The sequence below is a fragment of the Coregonus clupeaformis genome, chromosome 3, assembly GCF_020615455.1.
Source record: "Coregonus clupeaformis isolate EN_2021a chromosome 3, ASM2061545v1, whole genome shotgun sequence".
In the NCBI taxonomy this organism is placed as follows: domain Eukaryota; kingdom Metazoa; phylum Chordata; class Actinopteri; order Salmoniformes; family Salmonidae; genus Coregonus; species Coregonus clupeaformis.
The window spans coordinates 27,402,638-27,427,693 of record NC_059194.1 but is presented as its reverse complement, the minus strand read 5'-3'; the positions used below and the strand labels follow the sequence as shown (position 1 = coordinate 27,427,693).

Here is a 25,056-nt window from a genome sequence, read left to right as displayed (position 1 = left end):
AAGATTCTTAGGTAGCTAAACCTATTGCCAACCGTAATTTTTTTTTTTATCCTTCTTTCCCTATTACGACAATCATGTAATCCGACTATCAACTGTCCATTTATGGGTACGATTGCGGCTGGTCAGATCAGCACACCAGTAAATAGCCAACGTTACACCCCAAGTCAGATGGCTAGTTGCCAAAAACTTTGCATGTTCAAAATGATAACCAGCTATTAGCTCCTATCTGATATCTTAGCACCATGTTTATCTAGCTAACTAGCTAACTAGCTAGCATAGTAGATAATATAGCTAGCTATACCACAGATGAAAGGGTTAGTTATCGTAATCTTTACTAACAGGTCACATAGCTATCTGCTTAGCTAGCTTGCTTATTGCATGCATGTCCAGGCACGTCGACACAAACCTTATTATTAGTGAATTAACTAAACTAATATTTGCAACAGGAGTTTGATTTTGGTCACTGTGTCAATTCATCCATTTCTTTAATACTGCACCTTTCTGTTGGAGAATGAGCTAGCTTGCTGCTGCTGATTTTCCCAGCTAGACATTCCTCTGCATTGTGCAGTGCTCGTGGCTCAGGCGGTGAGTGGTGGCTGGCATAGCAGCTAGGGCCGATAGACTAGTAAAAAGGCCATTATCGGCCATTCTCTACCTCACACCCCACATCGGTCTCCCCTACATCACTTGGTACTGTTTTCTGTATGGTTATTTTCCCTGGTCTCTCTCACATTCTCTTCACTTTGACCTTCGCTGTCCTACCAACTCCTCCACCTCTCTTCCTGCTCAAACTCATTCATAAAGTCACAGGACAGCCTATAGGCCCTAAACCTGTCCTTGACCCCTCTTTATGGTTATTCATTTCTTCATCTTCTTATCACTGTGCAGAAAGTTTGATCTGTTAGAATATTCTGAGATTAAAATCAATTTCTGAGGATGAATTGTTCAAACAAATTCACACTGTTTCGTGACTGAAACCTAAGGGCAAATTCCAAATATAGATGGCGAACTCGACCTGCACATGTCCTTACCTTTCTTTACATCTCATCTAACTTCCCCAGTTTTATCATTAATGTGTGGAGCCAATGAAAACTATGCAATAGATATAGGCCTATTTTTTTGTTTTTTACATCACTCAAGAGTACTGATATAAGATATGGGTCATTTTAGAGATGCATTATATTTCATAATTTCAGTCTCTGATCAGTACTTCATCATTTGAAACGCATGACAACCTGGCCCTTTCAGAGGCACAATTGGCCTACACAGCAAAAAACGTTGGATTGTTTCCACAATCCGATAGAACGGTTACTGATGTTGAGTTATTTTATTGGGTTATTTTCTGCTTGTTGGGTTGTTTTAGCAGAAATTGATTAAATAGAGATTTTTTTGTCACTGGCCTACACACAATACCCCATAATGTCAAAGTGGAATTATGTTTTTGAAAGTTTTACAAATTAATAAAAAATGAAAAGCTGAAATGTCTTGAGTCAATAAGTATTCAACCCCTTTGCTATGGCATGCCTAAATAAGTTCAGGACTACAAATGTGCTTAACAAGTCACATAAATTGCATGGACTCACTCTGTGTGCAATAATAGTGTTTAAAATTATTTTTGAATGACTACCTCATCTCTGTACCCGACACATACAAATATCTGCAAGGTCCCTCAGTCGAGCAGTGAATTTCAAACACAGATTAAACCACAAAGACTAGGGAGGTTTTCCAATGCCTCGGAAAGAAGGGCACCCATTGGTAGATGGGTAAAAATGTAAAAAAGCAGACACTGTATATCCCTTTGAGCATGGTGAAGTTATTAATTACACCCAGTCACTACAAAGATACAGGCGTCCTTCCTAACTCAGTTGCTGGAGAGGAAGGAAACCGCTCAGGGATTTCACCATGAGTCCAATGGTGACTTTAAAACAGTTACAGAGTTTAATGGCTGTGATAGAAGAAAACTGAGGATGGATCAACAACATTGTAGTTACTCCACAATACTAACCTAATTAACAGAGTGAAAAAAATGGTGGTCCTCTGTAGCTCAATTGGTAGAGCATGGTGCTTGTAACGCCAGGGTAGTGGGTTCGATCCCCGGGACCACCCATACGTAAAAATGTATGGCCACAAGACTGTAAGTCGCTTTGGATAAAAGCGTCTGCTAAATGGCATATTATAAAAGAAGGAAGCCTGTACAGAATAAAATTATTCCAAAACATGCATCCTGTTTGCAACAAGGCATTAAAGTAATACTGCAAAAAAATGTGGCAAAGCAATTCACTTTTTGTCCTGAATACAAAGTTATGTTTGGGCCAAATCCAATACAACACATTACTGAGTACCACTCTCCATATTTTCAAGCATAGTGGTGGCTGCATAATGTAATGGGTATGCTTGTAATCGTTAACAACTGGGGAGTGTTTCAGGATAAAAAATAAACGGAATGTAGCTAACACAGGCAAAATCCTAGAGTTCAGAATCCTGAATTCTGGTTCAGTCTGCTTCCCAACAGACACTGGGAGATGAATTCACCTTTCAGTAGGACAATAACCTAAAACACAAGGGCAAATCTACACTGGAGTTGCTTACCAAGAAGACAGTGAATGTTCCAAGTGGCCGAGTTACAGTTTTAACTTAAATCTGCTTGAAAATCTATGGGAAGATTTGAAAATGGTTTAGCAATGATCAACAACCAATTTGAAAGAGCTTGAAGAATTTTGAAAATAATAATGGGAAAATATTGTACAATCCAGGTGTGCAAAGCTGTAATCTCTGCCAAAGGTGATTCTAACATGTATTGACGCAGAGGTTTGAATACTTATGTAAATGACATATTTATTTATTTCATTTTCATAAAATTTGCCAAAATGTCTAATATTATGTTTTCACTTTGTCATTCCAGGGTATTGTGTGTAGATGGGTGAGAAAAATATATATTTAATCCATCTCGAATTCAGGCTGTAACACAACAAAATGTGGAATAAGTCAAGGGGTATGAATACTTTGTGAAGGCACTGTATGTCTTCACTTTTAGATATTGTTTCAAATAAATATATATATTGTGTTTCTTCAAATGCAGGGGTGACCTGTGACGGGCTATGAGTGACGGAGTGTCATCGGACGTGTTGTTGTCTTCCATAGGGGGAGAAAAGGGCAAGTGACCTGGCAGAGGATGCTGAAACCCTTCTAATGGTAAGACAATGTGAAAAATATACTAGGCCTATAATAATTATGCTTTTCGACATCATACTTCATTTGTTCTTTATGGAAATTGACATACAAATGCCCTGATCCAATATGTTTTCCTGATCACATCAATAAGTTGGGATTTATTTGAAATGTTGTTTTCCCCTATAGACCTGTTTTGCGATGTGGCCCTGAAGGTGGGGCCTGCCATCCTGCCTCCATGGTCATACAGAATGGATGGGGAAATGCTTCCCCTCTAATAATACAACATGTAAATATACAAGCTGTGGTCTTCCCAGGCGGGTCGGGGGGCTTGCCCTCCCGGGATATTTTATTTTTGTTGAATGACTGTGAGACTGGGGACATTCTACTACAAAATGCATGAAAATGTAACTATGTTCAGTTTCATTATTTATCTCTTGATCTCAATGACATCACCAGACAATTCTATATTAACCCCAAATATAATTTAGCTAGCGTAACGTTACTGTATCTTTGCTAACAATTATTACATACATCTATTAATAGGGTTGGCTCATAGAGATATTTAGAGGATGCAACAATGTATCTGTCCCATTATGGTGTCTGTGAGAGAACGGGCAGCGCCATTGAGGCCATCTCCATTTTGAAGTAGTACATTTTCTTCACCAACTACTTCTATGAGTTGGTAAACAAACTGAAAGGGTGCACACTGCCACCTGGAGTGTGTTGTTTGAACAGGTATAAAGCCAAGGTTGGCTATTTACTGCCACCTGCAGTTATGGAATGTTTGCTCACAAGTCTAATGAATTGGCTGATCACTCCTGATGAACTGGATTGAATGATGTGATCCTTCCTTAACCCCATTGGAAGTCCCACCCAGTTGACACAGTTTTTTTGCAGTGGCGGCAACAATTTAGCAGCAGCGATACGCCGCTGCTAAATGAATATAGGGGAAACTGCTTGCTGGACCTTTTGAAATGTAGTGCATTTGTCTTTTTCATCGTTTTATTTTACATCCCATGTGTTAAGGATAGGGACGTGATAAGTGGGGGTGGGGTATTAATGGGAAGGGGTTGAAAATGTAAAGCTATTAAATACAACTATTAAAAATAATAATCACATTGACATTGTATGAAAAATCATATTGTTATTTCCTTCTAATAAAAATGTTATGTTTGGCAATGCATTGTACTATTCATTACTTTCATATTTCAGTAGCTAAATATTTTATTGTTGTTTAAAATAATAATCATAATAATAGTATTAAAAGAGATAGAAAATACATATAAGAACATAGATGGGTTATTATAAAACCAGCTATTGGGTTATAGTTAACCCAACTGTGGGTTGATTAGATAACCCAATGCATTGGGTAAAGGAAGACTGTTTCAGGCCTACCAGAGTTACTCCTATAATCTAACAACATAATGCTTATCTTTATACAATATATTCAGATCGAACATTTACGAATTACCCTCCTTCTGTACGTCTGTACTGAACAAAAATATAAATATTATTATAAAAAATAAAATATAAACGCAACATGTAAAGTGTTGGTCCCATGTTTCATGAGCTGAAATAAAATATCCCAGAAATTGTACATCCCTGTTAGTGAGCATTTCTCCTTTGCCAAGATAATCCATCCACCTGACAGGCTTGGCATAACAAGAATCTGATTAAAAAGCATGATCATTACACAGGTGCACCTTGTGCTGGGGACAATAAAAGGCCACTCTAAAATGTGCAGTTTTGTCACACAACACAATACCACAGATGTCTCAAGTTATGAGGGAGTGTGCAATTGGCATGCTGACTACAGGAATGTCCACCAGAGCTGTTGCCAGAGAATGTAATGTTCATTTCTCTACCATAAACCGCCTCCTAAGTTGTTTTAGAGAATTTGTCAGTATGTCCAACCGGCCTCACAACCGCAGACCAAGTGTAACCATGCCAGCCCAGGACCTCCACATTCGGCTTCTTCACCTGAAGGATAGTCTGAGACCAGCCATACAGCTGATTATTATTTATGTCTGTAATAAAGCCCTTTTGTAGGGAAAAACTCATTCTGATTGGCTGGGCCTGGCTCCCCAGTGGGTGGGCCTGGCTCCCAAGTGGGTGGGCCTATGCTCTCCCAGGCCCAACCATGGCTGCGCCCCTGCCCAGTCATGTGAAATCCATAGATTAGGGCCTAATGAATTTATTTCAATTGTCTTGATTTCCTTATATGAACTGTAACTCAGAGAAATCGTTGAAATTGTTGCATGTTGCGTTTATATTTTTGTGCAGTATATACAGTGAGGGAAAAAAGTATTTTATCCCCTGCTGATTTTGTACATTTGTCCACTGACAAAGAAATTATCAGTCTATAATGTTAATGGTAGGTTTATTTGAACAATGAGAGACAGAATAACAACAAAAAAATCCAGAAAAACGCATGTCAAAAATGTTATAAATTGATTTGCATTTTAATGAGGGAAATAAGTATTTGACCCCCTCTCAATCAGAAAGATTTCTGGCTCCCAGGTCTTTTATACAGGTAACGAGCTGAGATTAGGAGCACATTCTTAAAGGGAGTGCTCCTAATCTCAGCTTGTTACCTGTATAAAAGACACCTGTCCACAGAAGCAATCAATCAATCAGATTCCAAACTCTCCACCATGGCCAAGACCAAAGAGCTCTCCAAGGATGTCAGGAACAAGATTGTAGACCTACACAAGGCTGGAATGGGCTACAAGACCATCGCCAAGCAGCTTGGTGAGAAGGTGACAACAGTTAGTGCGATTATTCGCAAATGGAAGAAACACAAAAGAACTGTCAATCTCCCTCGGCCTGGGGCTCCATGCAAGATCTCACCTCGTGGAGTTGCAATGATCATGAGAATGGTGAGGAATCAGCCCAGAACTACACGGGAGGATCTTGTCAATGATCTCAAGGCAGCTGGGACCATAGTCACCAAGAAAACAATTGGTAACACTACGCCGTGAAGGACTGAAATCCTGCAGCGCCCGCAAGGTCCCCCTGCTCAAGAAAGCACATATACAGGGCCGTCTGAAGTTTGCCAATGAACATCTGAATGATTCAGAGGAGAACTGGGTGAAAGTGTTGTGGTCAGATGAGACCAAAATTGAGCTCTTTGGCATCAACTCAACTCGCCGTGTTTGGAGGAGGAGGAATGCTGCCTATGACCCCAAGAACACCATCCCCACCGTCAAACATGGAGGTGGAAACGTTATGCTTTGGGGGTGTTTTTCTGCTAAGGGGACAGGACAACTTCACCGCATCAAAGGGACGATGGATGGGGCCATGTACCGTCAAATCTTGGGTGAGAACCTCCTTCCCTCAGCCAGGACATTGAAAATGGGTCGTGGATGGGTATTCCAGCATGACAATGACCCAAAACACACGGCCAAGGCAACAAAGGAGTGGCTCAAGAAGAAGCACATTAAGGTCCTGGAGTGGCCTAGCCAGTCTCCAGACCTTAATCCCATAGAAAATCTGTGGAGGGAGCTGAAGGTTCGAGTTGCCAAACGTCAGCCTCGAAACCTTAATGACTTGGAGAAGATCTGCAAAGAGGAGTGGATCAAAATCCCTCCTGAGATGTGTGCAAACCTGGTGGCCAACTACAAGAAACGTCTGACCTCTGTGATTGCCAACAAGGGTTTTGCCACCAAGTACTAAGTCATGTTTTGCAGAGGGGTCAAATACTTATTTCCCTCATTAAAATGCAAATCAATTTATAACATTTTTTACATGTGTTTTTCTGAATGTATTTGTTGTTATTCTGTCTCTCACTGTTCAAATAAACCTACCATTAAAATTATAGACTGATCATGTCTTTGTCAGTGGGCAAACGCACAAAATCAGCAGGGGATCAAATACTTTTTTCCCTCACTGTATCTGTATAGCAGACGCAGTAGCCATCAGACATAAAGAAATGCATCTCGGTGTCGTAGCATACCACCGGCATATCTCTATCTCTCTCTATCTCTCTGGGGTTATGCCTAAGCATCTCTTCCTTATATATATATATACATATACACACTTCCAGTCAAAAGTTTGGACACCTACTCATTCAAGGGTTTTTCTTTATTTTTACTATTTTTTACATTGTAGAATAATAGTGAAGACTTCAAAACTATGAAATAACACATATGGAATCACGTAGTAACTAAAAAAGTGTTAAACAAATCAAAATATATTTTATAATTGAGATTCTCCAAATAGCCACCCTTTGCCTTGATGACAGCTTTGCACACTCTTGGCATTCTCTCAAGCAGCTTCACCTGGAATGCTTTTCCAACAGTCTTGAAGAAGTTCCCACATTTGCTGAGCACTTGTTGGCTGCTTTTCCTTCACTCTGCAGTCCAACTCATCCCAAACCATCTCAATTGGGTTGAGGTCAGGGGATTGTGGAGGCCAGGTCATCTGATGCAGCACTCCATCCCTCTCCTTCTTGGTAAAATAGCCCTTACACAGCCTGGAGGTGTGTGGGGTCATTGTCCTGTTGAAAAACAAATGATAGTCCCACTAAGCCCAAACGAGATGGGATGGCGTATCGCTGCAGAATGCTGTGGTAGCCATGCTGGTTAAGTGTGCCTTGAATTCTAAATCACAGACAGTGTCACCAGCAAAGCACCCCCACACCATAACACCTCCTCCTCCATGCTTTATGGTGGGAAATACACATGCGGAGATCATCAGTTCACCCACACCGCATCTCACAAAGCCACGGCGGTTGGAACCAAAAATCTCCAATTTGGACTCCAGACCAAAGGTCAAATTTCCACCGGTCTAATGTCCATTGCTCGTGTTTCTTGGCCCAACCAAGTCTCTTCTTTTTATTGATGTCCTTTAGTAGTGGTTTCTTTTTGCAGCAATTTGACCATGAAGGCCTGATTCACACAGTCTCTGAACAGTTGATGTTGAGATGTGTCTGTTACTTGAACTCTGTAAAGCATTTATTTGGGCTGCAATTTCTGAGGCTGGTAACTCTAATGAACTTATCCTCTGCAGCAGAGGTAACTCTGGGTCTTCCATTCCTGTGGCGGTCCTCATGAGAGCCAGTTTCATCATAGCGCTTGATGGTTTTTGCGACTGCACTTGAAGAAACTTTCAAAGTTCTTGAAATGTTCCGTGTTGACTGACCTTCATGTCTTAAAGTAATGATGGACTGTTGTTTCTCTTTGCTTATTTGAGCTGTTCTTACCATAATAGGGACTTGGTCTTTTACCAAATAGGGCTATCTTCTGTACAGTGCCTTGCAAAATTATTCATCCTCCTTGGCGTTTTTCCTATTTTGTTGTATTACAACCTGTAATTTAAAAGGTTTTTATTTGGATTTCATGTAATGGACATACACAAAATAGTCCAAATTGTTGAAGTGAAATGAAAAAAATAACTTGCTTCAAAAAATCACATGATATCAGTATACAGTGGGGAAAAAAAGTATTTAGTCAGCCACCAATTGTGCAAGTTCTCCCACTTAAAAAGATGAGAGAGGCCTGTAATTTTCATCATAGGTACACGTCAACTATGACAGACAAATTGAGAAAAAAAAATCCAGAAAATCACATTGTAGGATTTTTAATGAATTTATTTGCAAATTATGGTGGAAAATAAGTATTTGGTCACCTACAAACAAGCAAGATTTCTGGCTCTCACAGACCTGTAACTTCTTCTTTAAGAGGCTCCTCTGTCCTCCACTCGTTACCTGTATTAATGGCACCTGTTTGAACTTGTTATCAGTATAAAAGACACCTGTCCACAACCTCAAACAGTCATACTCCAAACTCCACTATGGCCAAGACCAAAGAGCTGTCAAAGGACACCAGAAACAAAATTGTAGACCTGCACCAGGCTGGGAAGACTGAATCTGTAATAGGTAAGCAGCTTGGTTTGAAGAAATCAACTGTGGGAGCAATTATTAGGAAATGGAAGACATACAAGACCACTGATAATCTCCCTCGATCTGGGGCTCCACGCAAGATCTCACCCCGTGGGGTCAAAATGATCACAAGAACGGTGAGCAAAAATCCCAGAACCACACGGGGGGACCTAGTGAATGACCTGCAGAGAGCTGGGACCAAAGTAACAAAGCCTACCATCAGTAACACATTACGCTGCCAGGGACTCAAATCCTGCAGTGGCAGATGTGTCCCCCTGCTTAAGCCAGTACATGTCCAGGCCCGTCTGAAGTTTGCTAGAGTGCATTTGGATGATCCAGAAGAGGATTGGGAGAATGTCATATGGTCAGATGAAACCAAAATATAACTTTTTGGTAAAAACTCAGCTCGTCGTGTTTGGAGGACAAAGAATGCTGAGTTGCATCCAAAGAACACCATACCTACTGTGAAGCATGGGGGTGGAAACATCATGCTTTGGGGCTGTTTTTCTGCAAAGGGACCAGGACGACTGATCCGTGTAAAGGAAAGAATGAATGGGGCCATGTATCGTGAGATTTTGAGTGAAAACCTCCTTCCATCAGCAAGGGCATTGAAGATGAAACGTGGCTGGGTCTTTCAGCATGACAATGATCCCAAACACACCGCCCGGGCAACAAAGGAGTGGCTTCGTAAGATGCATCTCAAGGTCCTGGAGTGGCCTAGCCAGTCTCCAGATCTCAACCCCATAGAAAATCTTTGGAGGGAGTTGAAAGTCTGTGTTGCCCAGCGACAGCCCCAAAACATCACTGCTCTAGAGGAGATCTGCATGGAGGAATGGGCCAAAATACCAGCAACAGTGTGTGAAAACCTTGTGAAGACTTACAGAAAACGTTTGACCTGTGTCTTTGCCAACAAAGGGTATATAACAAAGTATTGAGAAACTTTCGTTATTGACCAAATACTTATTTTCCACCATAATTTGCAAATAAATTCATTAAAAATCCTACAATGTGATTTTCTGGGATTTTTTTTCTCATTTTGTCTGTCATAGTTGACGAGTACCTATGATGAAAATTACAGGCCTCTCTCATCTTTTTAAGTGGGAGAACTTGCACAATTGGTGGCTGACTAAATACTTTTTTTCCCCCACTGTATATACACCTGTTCTGAAAGGCCCTAGAGTCTGCAACACCACTAAGCAAGGGGCACCACCAAGCAAGCTGCACCATGAAGACCAAGGTGCTCTCCAAACAGGTCAGTGACAAAGTTGAGGAGAAGTACAGATCAGGGTTGGGTTATAAAAAAATATCAGAAACTTTGAACATCCCACGGAGCACCATTAAATCCATCATAAAAAAATGGAAAGAATATGGCACCACAACAAACCTGCCAAGAGAGGGCCGCCCACCAAAACTCACGGACCAGGCAAGGAGGGCATTAATCAGAGAGGCAACAAAGAGACCAAAGATAACCCTGAAGGAGCTGCAAAGCTCCACAGCGGAGATTGGAGTATCTGTCCATAGGACCACTTTAAGCCGTACACTCCACAGAGCTGGGCTTTACGGAAGAGTGGCCAGAAAAAAGCCATTGCTTGAAGAAAAAAATAAGCAAACACGTTTGGTGTTCGCCAAAAGGCATGTGGGAGACTCCCCAAACATATGGAAGAAGGTACTCTGGTCAGATGAGACTAAAATTGAGCTTTTTGGACATCAAGGAAAACACTATGTCTGGCGCAAACCCAACACCTCTCATCACCCCGAGAACACCATCCCCACAGTGAAGCATGGTGGTGGCAGCATCATGCTGTGGGAATGTTTTTCCATCGGCAGGGACTGGGAAACTGGTCAGAATTGAAGGAATGATGAATGGCGCTAAATACAGGGAAATTATTGAGGGAAACCTGTTTCAGTCTTCCAGAGATTTGAGACTGGGACGGAGGTTCACCTTCCAGCAGGACAATGACCCTAAGCATACTGCTAAAGCAACACTAGTGTGGTTTAAGGGGAAACATTTAAATGTCTTGGAATGGCCTAGTCAATGCCCAGACCTCAATCCAATTGAGAATCTGTGGTATGACTTAAAGATTGCTGTCACCAGTGGAACCCATCCAACTTGAAGGAGCTGGAGCAGTTTTGCCTTGAAGAATGGGCAAAAATCCCAGTGGCTAGATGTGCCAAGCTTATAGAGACATACCCCAAGAGACTCGCAGCTGTAATTGCTGCAAAAGGTGGCTCTACAAAGTATTGACTTTTGGGTGGTGAATAGTTATGCACGCTCAAGTTCTGTTTTTTTTGTCTTATTTCTTGTTTATTTCACAATAACAAATATTTTGCATCTTCAAAGTGGTAGGCATGTTATGTAAATCAAATGATACAAACCCCCAAAAAATCAATTTTAATTCCAGGTTGTAAGGCAACAAAATAGGAAAAATGCCAAGGGGGGTGAATACTTTCGCAAGCCACTGTATTACCCCCTACCTTGTCACAACACAACTGATTGGCTGAAACGCATTAAGAAGGAAATAAATTCCACAAATTACTTTTAAGAAGTCACACCTGTTAATTGAAATGCATTCCAGGTGACTATCTCATGAAGCTGGTTGAGAGAATGCCAAGAGTGTGCAAAGTTATCATCAAGGCAAAGGGTGGCTATTTGAAGAATCAAATATAAAATATATTTTGATTTATTTAACACTTTTTTGGTTAGTACATGATTCCATAAGTGTTATTTCATAGTTTTGATGTCTTCACTATTATTCTACAATGTAAAATGTTTAAAAAATAAAGATCAACCCTTGAATGAGTAGGTGTGTCCAAACTTTTGACTGGTAGTGTATATATACAGTGGGGAGAACAAGTATTTGATACACTGCCAATTTTGCAGGTTTTCCTACTTACAAAGCATGTAGAGGTCTGTAATTTTTATCATAGGTACACTTCAACTGTGAGAGACGGAATCTAAAACAAAAACCAGAAAATCACATTGTATGATTCTTTAAGTAATTAATTTGCATTTTATTGCATGACATAAGTATTTGATACATCAGAAAAGCAGAACTTAATATTTGGTACAGAAACCTTTGTTTGCAATTACAGAGATCATACGTTTCCTGTAGGTCTTGACCAGGTTTGCACACACTGCAGCAGGGATTTTGGCCCACTCCTCCATACAGACCTTCTCCAGCTCCTTCAGGTTTCGGGGCTGTCGCTGGGCAATACAGACTTTCAGCTCCCTCCAAAGATTTTCTATTGGGTTCAGACTGGCTAGGCCACTCCAGGACCTTGAGATGCTTCTTACGGAGCCACTCCTTAGTTGCCCTGGCTGTGTGTTTCGGGTCGTTGTCATGCTGGAAGACCCAGCCACGACCCATCTTCAATGCTCTTACTGAGGGAAGGAGGTTGTTGGCCAAGATCTCACGATACATGGCCCCATCCATCCTCCCCTCAATACTGTGCAGTCGTCCTGTCCCCTTTGCAGAAAAGCATCCCCAAAGAATGATGTTTCCACCTCCATGCTTCACGGTTGGGATGGTATTCTTGGGGTTGTACTCATCCTTCTTCTTCCTCCAAACACGGCGAGTGGAGTTTAGACCAAAAATCTCTATTTTTGTCTCATCAGACCACATGACCTTCTCCCATTCCTCCTCTGGATCATCCAGATGGTCATTGGCAAACTTCAGACGGGCCTGGACATGCGCTGGCTTGAGCAGGGGGACCTTGCGTGCGCTGCAGGATTTTAATCCATGACGGCATAGTGTGTTACTAATGTTTTTTTTTGAGACTGTGGTCCCAGCTCTCTTCAGGTCATTGACCAGGTCCTGCCGTGTAGTTCTGGGCTGATCCCTCACCTTCCTCATGATCATTGATGCCCCACGAGGTGAGATCTTGCATGGAACCCCAGACCGAGGGTGATTGACCGTCATCTTGAACTTCTTCCATTTTCTAATAATTGCGCCAACAGTTGTTGCCTTCTCACCAAGCTGCTTGCCTATTGTCCTGTAGCCCATCCCAGCCTTGTGTAGGTCTACAATTTGATCCCTGATGTCCTTACACAGCTCTCTGGTCTTGGCCATTGTGGAGAGGTTGGAGTCTGTTTGATTGAGTGTGTGGACAGGTGTAATAATAATAATATAATATAATATCCCATTTAGGTGTCTTTTATACAGGTAACGAGTTCAAACAGGTGCAGTTAATACAGGTAATGAGTGGAGAACAGGAGGGCTTCATAAAGAAAAACGGACAGGTCTGTGAGAGCCGGAATTCTTACTGGTTGGTAGGTGATCAAATACTTATGTCATGCAATAAAATGCAAATTAATTACTTAAAAATCATAAAATGTGATTTTCTGGATTTTTGTTTTAGATTCCGTCTCTCCGTTGAAGTGTACCTATGATAAAAATGACAGACCTCTACATGCTTTGTAAGTAGGAAAACCTGCAAAATCGGCACTGTATCAAATACTTGTTCTCCCCACTGTATATATATATATATATATATATATATTAAATTGTTAATATCATACAGTGGACACCTAAGCCTATAGGCCTATGCATGCAATGCCCTGATACATTTAGTGCTCAAATCTCTGACAAATGAACTTTGAGGTGGACAATTATTGTTTTAGGAAAGTAGCCTAAAAACCATTAAAAAAATTGGCTATAAAGTTTTGCATATGCTACACATTGAAACAGAAGTAATAGTGTTTTTCTAATTTTTTATAGGCTGTTTTTAAGGACAAGTAAATGTGGCTATATAAGGTCCCAAAGTTGATAATGCATGTCAGAGCAACTACCAAGCCATGAGGTCGAAGGAATTGTCTGTGGAGCTCCAAGACAGGATTGTGTCAAGGCACAGATCTGTGGAAGGGTACCAAAATATTTCTGCAGCATTGAAGGTCCCCAAAAACACAGTGGCCTCCATCATTCTTAAAATGGAAGAAGCTTGGAACCACCAAGACTCTTTCTAGAGCTGGCCGCCCGGCCAAACTGAGCAATCGGGGGAGAAGGGCCTTGGTCAGGGAGGTGGCCAAGAACCCAATGGTCACTCTGACAGAGCTTCAGAGTTCCTCTGTGGAGATGGGAGAACCTTCCAGAAGGATAACCATCTCTGCAGCACTCCACCAATCAGGCCTTTATGGTAGAGTGGCCAGAGGGAAGCCAGTCCTCAGTAAAAGGCACGACAGCCCACTTGGAGTATGCCAAAAGGCACCTAAAGGACTCTCAGACCATGAGAAACAAGATTCTCATGTCTGATGAAACCAAGATTGAACTATTTGGCCTGAATGCTAAGCGTCACGTCTGGAGGAAACCTAGCACCATCCCTAAGGTGAAGCATGGTTGTGGCAGCATCATGCTGTGGGGATGTTTTTCAGCGGCAGGGACTGGGAGACTAGTCAGGATCGAGGGAAAGATTAATGGAGCATAGTACAGAGAGATCCTTGATGAAAACCTGCTCCAGAGCGCTCAGGACCTCAGACTGGGGCGAAGGTTCACCTTCCAACAGGACAACAAGCACACAGTCAAGACAATGCAGGAGTGGTTCGGGACAAGTCTCTGAATGTCCTTGAGTGGCCCTGCCAGAGCCCGACTTGAACCCGATCTAACATCTCTGGAGAGACCTGAAAACAGCTGTACAGCGACGCTATTCATCCAACTTGAAAGAGCTTGAGAGGATCTGCAGAGAAGAATGGGAGAAACTCCCCAAATACAGGTGTGCCAAGCTTGTAGCGTCATACCCAAGAAGACTCAAGGCTGTAATCGCTGCCAAAGGTGCTTCAACAAAGTACTGAGTAAATGGTCTGAATACTTATGTAAATGTCATAGTTCTGTTTTTTGTTTTTTTTAATAAATTAGCAAAATTGTCTAAAAATCTGTTTTTGCTTTGTCATTATGGGGTATTGTGTGTAGATTGATGCACCACACAACCAATAAACATAGCATACCGACTTCGGCCATTTCAATATCATGGTTTGCAATTTCAACACCATAATAAATAGACTAGGTCAATCTGGACAAACAGAAAATACATCCCTCCCTACCTTGTAGGTTACCCAGTATAGAAGGCTTGGCTTTACAATCTCAGAATGTCATTAAAGTTTTGGGTGTTTTGTAACAATTGAATCAATTCTAGAGTAAGGCTGTAATGTAACAAAATGTTGAAAAAGGGAAGGGGTCTGAATACTTTCCGAATGCACTGTATGTAATTGTATATGTATTTATGTTAAAAAAAAGGGACCACAATGGAAATAAATCCCCAACTTTATCGTGCAATCCTGGTCACTTTTTTAAATCTTTGTGTATATATGTATTTTTTTAACTGACAAATAAAATAAATCAATCCAAACTGTGCAGCAGCCAATTGATGAATGGAAAGAGACATCTGTTACAAAACACCCAAAACTTTAATGACATTCTGAGATTGTAAAGCCAAGCCTTCTATACTGGGTAACCTACAAGGTAGGGAGGGGTGTATTTTCTGTTTGTCCAGATTGACCTAGTCTATTTATTATGGTGTTGAAATTGCAAACCATGATATTGAAATGCCCGAAGTCGGTATGCTATGTTTATTGGTTGTGTGGTGCATTGGCACAGAAACCTGTTACTGGAAGATTCGTTGCATATATTTTATATAATTATAAATATGGCATCAAAATGTTTAAAATCTGTTTTCCCCATAGCTGATCATTGTCTGCAGCCGGCTCTGATTGTAGTGTAATGAAACAGGCAGGGAGAGTGAGCTTGTCTATGGTGGTCGGCGAACCCCCAACCTTCTGGCTCATAGCCCTGCGTGGCATCGACTGTGCCACAAAAGCATGCTGAAGTGGCAAAGTCGATATCCACGTTTATAAACAAAGGGTCGCTACAGTTATTGTTATTTGTGGTCTTAAACATTATTTTCAGTTAATTCTGAGGAGGGAGGGTGTTCAATTAATTTTACTGTACAAGTGGAAGGTCATGTGAAAATATTTGTAATGTTGGGGAGGGGGGTTGATTTATTTTATGACACCTCGAGTTGGACCAGCCCCTCCCCCCAGTACATTTCGATCGGTCCCCTACAGAATTTGAGATTAATCCATGTTTTTGAAAAATTTGCATAATGTGTTGAGAAATTCTACCTTTATCTCATGTAATATGAAATACTATTGGCACCATGTGACACATGAACACCTTTTTATTGAGTGATTATCATGATGACCAATATATGTGCATACAAAAAGTAATGTTTGATGTTTGAAAAGTGTATCAGCCAAGTCCTGTTGGCTGATAGTTCAGAGAGATAATCATTTCAATATTTATATAAGTGACCTACACGTTTTTATGATGAAATATGATGCTGATAATCACTCCACTCATATACGCCATTACAGGTGGTAATTAACAATTAACAACACATTTTTTCACGTTTTGGAGCATTGATTAATTGTTTTCATAGAGTTGTAAAGAATGCTGAGGTAAAATAGGTGTGAATGATCAAGGTTAGAGGATCAGCTGCCTTTCCACCAATATAACACTGATTGCAAATTTCAACGAGTGTCAGGTGGATACATCTTACAGTTATCTTGAACAGGCTCTTCCTAAAAATACACTGGAATGTTTTGAGACTCGATATAATGAGGCTATAATATGCGAGCTGAGAACCTAGAAGTTATATTACCTTGCAAGGTCAAACCGCCTAAAGACAGGTCTCGAAGCCTGGGTTGTCTGCTTAATGCAGAATAAACACAATAACCTACCCCAAAACATTCAGCAGGCCACGCGTACATACAGTTGACATCTAGAAAAAAAAGCCTTTGGCACATCTGGCTTTCCCAATTTCGGATACCTAGAATCAGGCCGGCGCAGGATTCTTACCTAAATCATACGCAGGTAAAACTAAGTAGCTTATGGAATACAATATCACAGACTGGTGAATGACAGAAATGTGATATACACAACCGGTTATAGCAAATGTCTAAATGTCTGGTAGTCTAAATGATTATGGAAGTAAACAAGTTTGTTGTTTAACAATGACCTATTTCTTCCCTGTCTCCCGAACGTTGCAGCAGAGTGATGCACCCCACCGGATACACGTTCGTCTTTCTACTATTTCATCTCCGTGAAGGTAGCTAGCTATTGGTGTGTAGGATCATTTGCCCATTGCCCAACACCATTCCCTCGCGAACAGCACTGAGTGCTGCATGTCGGCTGAAAGACTAGTCGTTGACATATAGCCAAATATCAAAATAGGACCAATATACACATCACACTACACGAGCAACACAATAACACGACTGATTTTTATGCCTTCCTATCGAGCACAAGCAGAACCAGGTTGTTGGCAGTCTCCACATTGCATTGTGTCAGAGCGGGGGTTACCAGAGACCTCAACGACAGAGCGAAAGCAATCCCGGTTGTGACCGGCTGCTCGGGTCTTCAGTTATCGGCGAGTTTTGGTCACTGCCACTACCAGTGGACGTTTGAAGCCATAGGCTCAAAAAACGTAAATACAGTGAATACACATTTGCACACTCCAGTGTACATTTGACTGGTGATCAAAACAATCACACTTAAAACAGCAAGTTTACAGTGAATGAAGCCACAATGTTTTGTTTGAGGCCTCGTAAAAATTACTGTCGCTCCCTTTCAAAATGGGGCTTAGGCTACCGAGAGTAAATTTAGTCGATTTAGAGAATATTCGAACGCCTCATCCAAACAACCTAGGCCTGGGATACTACTGCTAGAGTAGTACGCTACAGCATGGCATGTCCCGTCTGAGTTCGCGGTTGCCATTACCTGACATAATGTTTACGTTGAGAATGGAGTAAATCATGCTAAGCATGAAATATGTCACCACCAACTATGTAAAAACACGATCATTTTTGTTCATATGTGCGTAAAAGAATTGGACCTGATGTAGGCTATACCATGGAGGCAGAGAACAAGTTGGAGACGATGCTCTGAGTTGGCAGGTTGAGGATGTAAACTCATGGCAGATGAAAGATAATGTTATAATAAAATACAGTGTGAAAATAGAATTCACGATCTTTTTTGGTTGTAGTAGCCTTAACAAAATATAATGTGGGCCACTGCCGACTGAGACAGGACTTCACCCCAAGAAACATGTGACACGTTTATCCTCACACTTGAAGACTTCTTTAAATTACCAAATGCATACCTTGAATACCGTTAGACAGGTTTGTTATGGCCTGTACTTGGATTTACAAACTTTACTGTACACAATTATTCATAGCAAAAGTTTGGGAGAGTTGACTGTTGCCCTCCATGGCGTTGTGCAATGCCCCCCTTATTGCCCCCTGCTCTCCAGTTCGCCTTTGTTATTAGTAATCGCAGGGTATCGCACCGCCTTACCTTGCGCTCCAAACTGCCCTTTCAAAGCTTGCAAATAGAGCTTTTCACACCACGACAAGTGATTGTTTGAGACTTGGTGACTTCTGTTAAGGGTCAGGAATATGATTTTGTGGTAGAATAATTCCAGTGTGACATTTTGGCTTCTCCTCGCGATCTTCCCTCATCGCCCGTTTTCAGACCGCAGCAGCTGGAGATGAAAATCGCGCACCCTGGGTCCTAGCGCCGACAGAGACCTACAGGTGAATAACAGGTGGTGATCGTAGTTGAGCCCTTATATAATTGTAAATTCAAAACATGGACATCTTTGGAATCATCTTTGGAAATTGGAATCATCCCTTCCAAAACTGAATAGGTCTACCACAACAGCCAAACTCTGATGACCCATGTGGTGTTTTGGCTGCAAGTGTGTGTTTCTGAACCGTCATTAGATAGCTAACAGTGGTATAGTTATCAAGCATAGGCACGTCATACTTGCCTACTGGATATTTCTATATAAGGAAAGTAACTAAACTATAAGAATAAAATAATTGTGGCACTAATTTGGGATTTTTTTCTGAAATGCATAACACATTATCATTATGATGACATACAATATTTGTTGTATAAAAGCATACATTGTTATCATGAGGGTTTGGACTGGAGTGTCCATCTTTATGCATAGTCACTTTAACTCTACCCACATGTACATATTACCTCAACTACCTCAACTAGCCGGTGCCCCCGCACATTGACTCTGCACCGTTACCCCCCTGTATATATAGCCTCCCTACTGTCACTTTATTTTACTTCTGCTCTTTGTTTTTCTCAACACTTTTTTTTTTTGTTGTTGTTTTATTCTTACTTTTTTTGTTTAAAATAAACGCACTGTTGGTTAAGGGCTGTAAGTAAGCATTTCACTGTAATGTCTGCACTTGTTGTATTCGGCGCATGTGACCAATAAAATTTGATTTGATTTGATTTGATTTGATTTGATCTTCATATTACTGTAAAGTTATTATTGCCATTCAATAAGAATGCATATTTCCTACACGTCAGCTTTCTAGTGCCCTATAATTACACCAAAGAGACAAATAACTTCGGGAGAGTCCGTGTCTCAACGTTGCTGTCCTGTTTCCACAAACTTTTCCCAAAATTGCGTTATTACATATGTGATGTGAAGAGAGGACACTTCGTTTAGTTACTTAGGTTTAGAGACTTGAGTGAAGTTAGCCACAATAACGTATTAGCAACAATAGTGGAATTTGCGGTTCGCCTTCAAAATAAACGTCCCCCATTGAAACATCCAAACGGATACAAATAGTGGAATAATGCCATATTTGGACTAGATAATGCTAAACAAGGTATGTTGTTATATAACTTAAAAATAAATACAATAATTAATTAATTTGACAATAAACTGAATTTTTTTTGTGTGGATTTATTATACTGAATAATTGCATTGGGTATGTTGCAACCTGGTTTCAGAGCCTTTCGTATTATTCTGTATGTAAATCAGAGGACACGCTGTTTAGGATGATATGTTACGTTTGGTATAGTTACAAAATGAAGGATGGTTACTTAAGGCAAAAACGAAAAGAGGGTGGTTAACACGAAGTTCTAGCAACCCAAAAGTTGCGAGTTCAAATCTCATCACGGACAACTTTAGCATTTTAGCTAATCAGCAACTTTTCAACTACTTACTGCTTTTTAGCTACTTTGCAACTACTTAGCATGTTAGCTAACCCTTCCCCTAACCTTAACCATTTAAGCTAACCGTTCCCCTAACCCTTTAACCTAACTCCTAGACTTAACCCTAACCTTAACCCTAACCCCTAGCCTAGTTAACGTTGGCGAGCTAGCTAATGTTAGCAACCTAGCCACCTAGCTAGAATGCGTAACATATCATACGTTTGCAAATTGGAAACTATTGTACATTTTGCAAATAGGTAACATATTGTACATTTTGCAAATTCGTAACATATAATACGAATTGTCATTCGAACATATACTATGAAATGGGTGATGGACATCAGCAAATTAATACATGCCATACGAATTGTAACATATCATACTAAATGGATGTCTGATTTACGTACAGAATAATACGAAATGCTCTGACACCAGGTTGGGCATACATATATGCACTGTACAGCCTTACCTATGGCGCCTTACCTAATATTGTGGCTAATCTTTATTGTCTAGCTTTACACAGGTAGATTATAGACCTCAACTTTCCACTCGATACGGGTGACTAGTGGCAATCCAAGAAGCCAGTCAAGTATAATGTAGGCATTAGGCAACCAGTTTTACCTCCCCATAAACGCGAACCCCGTCGATAGCCAGAGTTATGGTCACGAGGGTGCGTCTCACTGTGCCCTGCTTTCCTCATTTGTACAAAACAGGCGACGGAAATGGATAACGGTTTGTCATACTGTAGTACCAGCACGAGTCGAACGTGCTGTATCGAGAGTAGAGACTAGAGAGCCTTTCAATTGTTCTCTAATTTTATAAAACCGTTATTATAGGTCAATTGACTTTAAATAAATAACCAAGTGGCTCAAATTATTTATACAGATCCATTACACAATCCGTCATAAGGGACATTTCACAAGGGGAAACATTGTGTCAGTTGAGTCTGGTAAAAGTTTCGGTTTTGCGAAACATTGTGTGCTAAAAACCTATGGATCCAACTCAACGAGTGATACGTCGATGCCGGTACCGATGAAGTACGGTTTATTATAAAATCAGCATGTTAATGTTCATGCAACGTCTACATTTTGCCAATTTTAGATCGAGTTCATATTTGGTGACTATTTATGCAGCAGATGGTGCTGAATCAAAGCAGAAAGGTATAATACAAATATGGCACAACTCAGCAGTAAACCAACTGGCTTGCCATTGCAAATGCAGTTGTACACACGACTACAATCCCCGGCATTAATATAGGCCTATACAGCTAATCGATTCCAACAAGACTGCAATTCCATGTTTGTCTAAAAAAATGAAGATATTATCATCTCATAATATTTCAAACAGTTAAATACATCTAATATAGTTCAAACAATATTCATTGCATGTAATGAAAAACATTCAAAATGACCGTATTGTCGTCATCTACAAGAAGTGTGTTTTTGACCATTATGACTAACTGGTTCCATAGTGTAGTGGTTATCACGTCTGCTTTACACGCAGAAGGTCCTGGGTTCGAGCCCCAGTGGAACCACCATTTTTTTGATGACCTACATAAATCATTCAACGCTTCATACTGATAGTTTAACGATAGCTACATTTAGGCTAATACACACATCACAAATCAATATCTAAGATCTGTTATCTAACGAAAATTGAAGGCATATAAGAACAACATTTGTTCTCAGATGATCACAGATTTAGTGGTCACTGGTCTACATGCCAGTACGGTACCAAACCTTTTATGTATTATCTCAATAACAAACAAGCTGCCTACTGTAAACTGCATTGTATTAAACTCTTTGATTCATGATGAGATTGGTAATCATGAAGTCAAGTTTTGACCTTGTAATATTTTCAAACAAACTGATAGCCTACTCAAGTTTCTTCTGTCCAGTGTGACCGATGTTTCTTCACTCCAGGTGTTTTGTTGCATTGCTGCAGTTCAGGTAACCTGCAATGAAAATAAACCATGTTGTCAATTATTTTGCAAGAGACCACCACATTAATTGCAATTTAAGTTCTAAATTATTGTCATTTTAAATAGTCTCTACGAAAAATAGGTTTGAAAATGTCTCTACCTTGCAGTTTCTTACCTTGCAGAGGGAAAATACTAGTGATGGGTGAAAAAATCGAGATAGTTACATATCGCAATAATATTTTGTACGATATTATATCCATACTTGCGCTAGTCGGATATACCTGCGCCAAAAGTCAGGTGTTTTTCATCCTATAGCTTCTTCTCCATCTTCTTTTTAAATAGTGAGCCAACATGTTTTCAGCACTTTTATTTCCATGACTGATCAAAATGTATTTTCTCATGCTCTCTCGTCTGTCTGCAGCAGATATATAGTGAGCAATATGTTTGTAACATCAAATTGCACCAAAATCGCAGTATCAAGTTGCAGGACATACAGTGCATTCGGAAGGTATTCAGACCCCTTGACTTTTCCCACATTTTGTTACGTTACAACCTTATTCTAAACTGGATTAAATTGTTTTTACCCCATAATGACAATGCAAAAACCGGCTTTAAGAACCTTCACCCCAGTCTGAGGTCCTGAGCGCTCTGGAGCAGGTTTTCATCAAGGATCTCTGTACTTTGCTCTGTTAATCTTTCCCTTGATCCTGACTAGTCTCCCAGTCCCTGCCGCTGAAAAACATCCCCACAGCATGATGCGGCCACCACCATGCTTCACCGTAGAGATGGTGCCAGGTTTCCTCCAGACGTAATGCTTGGCATTCAGGCCAAAGAGTACAATCTTGGTTTCATCAGACCAGAGAATCTTGTTTCTCATGGTCTGAGAGACCTTTAGGCAAACCAAACGGGCTGTCATGTGCCTTTTACTGAGGAGTGGCTTCCGTCTGGTCACTCTACCATAAAGGCCTGATTGGTGGTGCTGCAGAGATGGTTGTCCTTCTGGAAGGTTTCCCATCTCCACAGAGGAACTCTGTTCTGTCAGTGACCATCGGGTTCTTGGTCACCTCCCTGACCAAGGCCCTTCTCCCCCGATTGCTCAGTTTGGCCGGACGGCCAGCTCTAGGAAGAGTCTTGGTGGTTCCAAACTTCTTCCATTTAACAATGATGGAGGCCACTGTGTGTTCTTGGGGACCTTCAATGCTGCAGGATTTTTTTGGTACCCTTCTCCAGATCTGTGTCTCGACACAATCCTGTCTCGGAGCTCTACGAAACAATTATTTTGACCTCATGGTTTGATTTTTGCTCTGACATGCCCTGTCAACTGTGGGACCTTATATAGACAGGTGTGTGCCTTTCCAAATCATGTCCAATCAATTGAATTTACCACAGGTGGACTCCAATCAAGTTGCAAACATTTCTAAAAACCTGTTTTCGCTTTGTCATTAAGGGTATTGTGTGTAGATTGACAATTATTTTTATTTATTTTATCCATTTTAGAATAAGGCTGTAACGTAACAAAATGTGGAAAAAGTCAAGGGGTCTGAATACTTTCCGAATGCACTGTATAGAATCGTATCGTGAGGTCCCTGGCAATTCCCAGCCCTAGAAAATACCCTATTAAATACTCAGCAACAATAACTATATATCCAAAGCAATTTCTTTACATTGTGGTTGTATAGTCATATTGTTTTTCTAATAGATAGCAAGTACCAGTGATTGCAATAATTGAATCCTTGTGGACTAAAATAAACGACCAATGATCAAGCTGTTTGTTTTTCATCTTGTTAGTTAGCACCCCCTTCTGTTAAATCTGTTCTTTACAGGGTCCCAGGGCTTTCCAAGTGCATTGGTGAGTTAAGGATACAGCACTCTCCCAGGCCAGACTTGTAATTTGGACAGTGATGACTGGACATTTGAGAACCCACTTCTAGCTGATCCAGGCTGATATCCTTGCCAATTGTGCTGCCACCATGCCCATGTCCTCTGCATTGTAGCCCAATCCCAAATGGACCCCTAGGTTTGATTCGTATAAACGTTGGTTATAAAATTATTGCATCTGAGCTCCTAGAGTATGAGGCTCTCCTTTTCTTTTTCAATTGATTCATATAAGTAACATGGTGAAACTTCAGAGGGCAAGGTGGCGCTATTACCATATTGCTTACACCTGTCAAATCCTCAGATCTCCACAAGTGCATAGGGCGCAGGCAGGTTATAGTCCGATTTGAGATTGGGTTTATCACTTTCTCAAAGACTTTCTCCACTCCCCTATAATGCATTTTATTCCATAATGAGTATCCTCCAAGAAGGATCATGACTAAACACTGATTTCAGATTAAATCGTCTGAATGTGATAAATCCTTCTGCCTATTGTGACTGATATCACTCTGCATATAGTTATGACCATTTATCCATTGACTTACAATATTGGCTTTTCTAATATAAATACACACTATGGGCGATAAATACACACTATGAGGACATAATTTTAAAAAGCCAGCCATTCATAAACTAAACTCAACCTAAATTAACATGTTTGCCCCTTTTGAAAATGAAACACAACGACTGAAACTAGCTAACATTATCAAACTGCTAAGAAAATATTTGCCTCTGCCTCTAATAGTTTTTGACATCTATGGTAACCTTAGACTGGCATACTAGCTAGCTAGTTATCTAGGTCCACATGGAGGAACTGTCTAATAATTCAATCTAGCTAGCTTGTTTGCAAAATTCGAATAGATGCATGTTGCTAGCTTATTTCTAGCTATCAATTCAAGCGCGTTGTAGTCAATGAAGTTAGCTAGAATGGCAACATTAGATAGGCAGGGCTAGAACCAGGGCTAGGCTAACGTTAGCTATATGCCTACATTTATCATGAATTTGTCTCAGCTTTCACATTAGCTAACTTACTTACCAAATAATTGAATGTATATGTTCTGTGTTCGCACACTTGACTTGACCCATTTGTTTAGCAAGCTATATAAACACGTGTATGAAGTTGGCAAGTCAATAAAAAATTAATTTCACCCAAGAGGTTCATGAACTAAAACGTGAGTTAGAGCGCATGCATGTTA

At 40.6% G+C, this 25,056-nt stretch overlaps 1 protein-coding gene and 1 non-coding gene across 2 annotated transcripts in view; one reads left to right on the top strand and one right to left on the bottom strand.

Annotated features, from left to right (window-relative positions):
* The window catches only part of bcorl1 (BCL6 corepressor-like 1), a 39,634-nt gene extending 21,067 nt beyond the window's left edge, over positions 1-18,567 (bottom strand). Inside the window, exon 1 of the mRNA XM_041853179.2 lies at positions 18,397-18,567. The gene's annotated coding sequence lies outside the window, so the exon portion shown is untranslated. The remainder of the gene's footprint in view (positions 1-18,396) is intronic.
* A 2,958-nt stretch (positions 18,568-21,525) lies between these two features.
* trnav-uac lies at positions 21,526-21,598 on the top strand. The gene has a single exon. It is a non-coding gene; the product is annotated as a tRNA-Val (tRNA).
* The last annotated feature ends 3,458 nt before the right edge of the window (positions 21,599-25,056 follow it).